Below are 4,263 nucleotides of genomic sequence, written 5' to 3'. Positions count from 1 at the left end.
CGGGCAGCACCTCCCGGGGGCGGCTGCACGGCGCTGGGCCGGGGGGAGGTGCCGGGCTCTTTGCCGCCCTTGGTTTAAGGTGCCCCCCACTGCTGCAGCCTGGCACCCCCGGCCCGTGCCGCCCCTCCCGGAGCCCCTTGTGCCCCCCGGGGAGCAGGACGGCCCCCCCGGGGCTTCGCTGCCCAGCGGCCCCTCTCGGTGGGGCCGGCTCCATCTCCGGTGCTGTGGGGTGCCCCACGTCTTGCAGCGGGGGCTGCTTTCCCCTCTGTGGTGCCCTGGGTCCGTGGGGCAGGTGGGAAGGCCGTGCCGGGGCAGGGGGGCACAGCAGAGCCCCCCCCCCAGCAGCCTGGGCGCGGGGTGTTGCAAGGGCGGGGGGGGGAAGGTTATTGGTTAGTAGGTTATTATTATTATTATTATTATTATTATTATTATTATCTCTGGGGTTATTGCAAACAGATTTATTGAAGATGGCTATGCAGTGGAGTCATAGCAAGCAAATCTTACTGCACAGTTGTTCGTGCCCGAATCTCGGTTTCTTACCACTCCAGCGGGTTCTTGTCAGAGGTTCTCTTAACTCCTGGAGAGTAACCCTGAGAGGTGTCCCAGCTCACGGGAGATTCACCGCCGTGCACCCGCTGCCGTGCAGGAGAGCTCAGCGGGCTCTAGGCTGCAACGCTATTTACGGGCACGGAGTTTGACTCATGGTCATACAATATTTGGTGTGGAGATGCAGCTTTTTTGCTGATCTCATGCTATGTTGGGGAAAATACACCTTTTTGCTGTCCTCATGCCCATTTCTGGCCTCACCAGTTGCAACCAGTATCGCCTAGTTCCTCCTGGTCAGCCCTGGGTGCTCTCAGTTATTTGTGGTCAGCTGGGGCCTGAGATAAGGTGTGTGTGTGTAGGGGGGATAGTTGTGCTCCACCACACGGAGTGGCACGGCGAGGGGTGGCGGGGGTGTCCGAGGAGGGCCTGTCCCTCCCTGCTTGGGCACAGACACCCTCACGGTGACATTTAGCTCTCCTGGGTGACTCTGCGCTGGAGCGGCTGGGGAGTGCTCCAACCCGCTGTCCCTCCGGCGCTGCTGGGGGGCCGTCACCTCCGGCTGCGTGGGGTGACGCRGCGAGCACGGCTCCCCGCAGCCCCCCGTGGCTGGCTGTTCAGGGTGTGCGCGCTGCGCCCCAGGGCTCACCGGGGGCCACAGGCCGGGTCAGGGCCCTGCCGGTCGCTGGCAGGAGGCAGCTCCTCCGCAGAAACCCTCAGGTCGGGTTTCCAGTGGGAAGGCTCTGGCTCCAGCCCCTGGCTCCCGTCCCACTCTCCTCGCYGCCTAAGTGCTATTCAGGCCAGAGCTCTCCAGGGCGGGGGGGTCTGCCCTGGGGGACGGGTCCGTGCCGGGCTCAGGGCATCACTCACCTGCTGGGGAGAACCGAACGGCCGCGGCTCCGAATCCATGCTCACAGCATCTTCCCTGCACTGGAGAAGCTGCTGCCTCTTCACTGTGGGCCTGGGGAAGCCAAGGCTCCCCCAGCTGGGGCAGGGCTTGGACACCTTTGGGCTGTGTCTGGAGCCTGGTCCGCGTGGATGTTTGGCTGGTGCTGGGGGACAGTCAGTTTAGCTCCAAAATCTCAGCTCTCCTTCTGGCCACAAGGCTGTGGGATGGTGGGTGACAGCAGGGCAGTGACAGCATGGTCTGGGGGCTGCACGCCCCCTTGCACGCTGCCACCTTGCACACACGTGTGGCAGGGCACACGGCGGACAGCCCCTGCAGTGGCACCGAGCTGCTCGCGGCCTTTTCGCTCCTGCCTGCAGGGAATGGCAGATCCCTGTCCCACGCCAGCATCTCTCCCTGCTCCTCCAGCCTCAGCTCGGCCCTGGCTCCCTCTGCCTCCACTGAGGCCTCCTGGAAACATCCCCAGGCCTGGAGCAGGCATGTGGGAAACCCCCCCCCGGCTCCATTGCCTCAGCCACTGCTGCGCCGTGGGTGCCCGGAGCCATGCAAAGCAGCCGTGCCAGGTGGGGTGCTGCAAGGATGCGGGAGGGTGCTGGCAGATAGGTGGTCGGGGTTGTCTCCCCCCGGTTCCCTGCAGACCCTGGGGTGCAGAGGGGGCTGAGGGTGTGCTGGGGGGTGGCAGAAGCTGGAGGGCAGGCAGAGCATCCTTGCCCAACCCCAGGGCACTTTTGGGACTGTGCAAGCCAGCGTCAGAGCATCTGCTTTGCAGGGTCYGAGAGGAGCGTGATGCCCCCTCCATTTGTGGGTGCAGACACCCCAAGCCACCAGTGGGGAGCTGCTGCCAGCCCTGCACCTAGCGCATCAGGCCAGGGAGGGATATGCAAGCACTTAAGTGAGTTTGGCAGCCGGGAGCGGGGCCTTGCTGCTGGCACGCGCGGTGCTTGTGGTCTGACCCAGGCGAGAGGGGCTGGTTCCAGGAACCATCAGCCCCAGCACTGGGCACTGCCGGGAAACAGCTTGGTGGTGCTGGGGGAACAGGCACAGCCCCTGCATGGTACCCTCCGTGCAGGGCAGTGGTGCATGTCCCTCGCACAGCGCGCGGCGCAAAGGGAGCCGTGCAGGAGGCGAGAGGGGAGGCAGAGCCCAGGGGTTGGGGTGCCAGCCCCAGGGAAGGGCTCCTGCCACACCTGTGCTGGTGCAACCCCAGAGAGCGCAAGGTGAGCCCAGCGGCACCGTGACACCCGCAATGCAACACGCGCGCTGCACCTGGCACGCACGCCACGCACAGCGCGTTGCACTACCGGCCTCGGCGAGGCTCGCGCCACAGCGTGGAGGCACCCCRCACACGTGCACTGCCTTGCACGATGCATGCGTGGTGCAGCATGCGCCACAACACGCACGCCATGGCCCACACTCCAACACAGCACCCTGGCGCACCCCTCGCATGCTGCCATGCAGCGCTGGCCCCACCAGCACTCTTGCAAGGGGGCTGTTGCCATGCAGCAAGTCATGTCCCAGCAATGGCCAGTGCAGCCTGTCCCCGCCATGTCCCTGCTGTCACCGCACACCCAGCCCAGCCCGGTGCCACGTGGGGTGCAGCTGGCACCCCTCCCCTTGCAGGGCCCCTGCACCCTCCTTGCTGTGGGGCAATGGGTGCCCAGGGTGCACAGCCTGGGCCAGCCCCTGAACCCGCGAGGGCAGCTGTTGGGGCTGGCAGCCCGGCTCGGCAGCTGCCTGCGCGCTGACGGCACCAGCTATTCCCAGCCCCTCACCGCCAGCGCCTGTGCTGAGTCAGGGGCCTGGGACACGGCTGGCCCCGTGGGTCCTGCACAGCGCCCTTGGCCTCGACGGCCAGGCTGCAACGGGGATCCCCCTCCTTGCACCAAGTCACAGCCCCACAGCACCCAGTCCTCAAGGACTGGGGATCAGCTCCAACACCCCAGGTGACAGGCAAATCCAGCAATTTATTTTTGGTCTAATTAAAGTCCTTGCAGCCTAATGAAAGACTTCTTATTATTAGCCCAGTTACAATGATAGCGACATTTACAGTCCCATTTACCCACTTATCATCACAGCTCATTCTCAGTAATGCTGCTKTTAATGCTGTCGTGCTCAAGTCACCCCTCCGCTGTCCCTGGGAGCCCTGGGGTGCTGGTCTTCTCCGGAAGAAGGGGGTCATGGTGAGTCCTCAGCACCCGCAGGCCTTCGCTGGAGGTGCACAGTGCTGCTGCTGATGGTTTCTTCCTCCTCACACCTGCGGCTGTCTGAGAGAGTCATTCTTGCACGCCRCTTCCTTGCTCTCACTGCCTCGGCTCTCTGTTACCTCCCAATTTCCTGGCTGTGCGATGTTTCCCATATGGTATGGGCTTGTTCTTTGCTCTCTCTGGTGCCCCTAAAAGCAGTTTTACCCATCCCGCAAGGTTGCCTTTGCCTAGAGAGCAGCGAGTGGCCACTAGCAAGTCCTTCGTAGCACCGGGGCTCCAGTACCCTCCTGGGTTGCGCTTTGGGGGGCCACTCTTATAAGCCCCTGGTTTTCTCCCACACCTTTCAAGCTCTGGTTTCCCGATAACACAATTAATATTTTATTAGCACAGCAAGACGAACTCGCCGCTTTACGAAAGCAGTGACCCAGCGGGCGGCACGCGCAGACGTGCTCGCACACGCAGCCTGTTGCGCGCACCGCAGCCGCGTGCTGGAGGCAGACCCCGCTCCCTGGTGGCACCGGCGCGCAGCGGGGCGCCTGGCCCCGCTCGCCCCAGCCACTGTCTCTGTTCCTTCCCTAGGCGCCGTGGCAGCGCGGAGGAGGCAGAGCC

The sequence above is a fragment of the Apteryx rowi genome, unplaced genomic scaffold, assembly GCF_003343035.1.
Source record: "Apteryx rowi isolate R43461 unplaced genomic scaffold, aptRow1 scaffold_47, whole genome shotgun sequence".
NCBI classification, from domain to species: domain Eukaryota; kingdom Metazoa; phylum Chordata; class Aves; order Apterygiformes; family Apterygidae; genus Apteryx; species Apteryx rowi.
The sequence above is the reverse complement of the archived record's forward strand: the minus strand, read 5'-3'. Positions refer to the sequence as shown.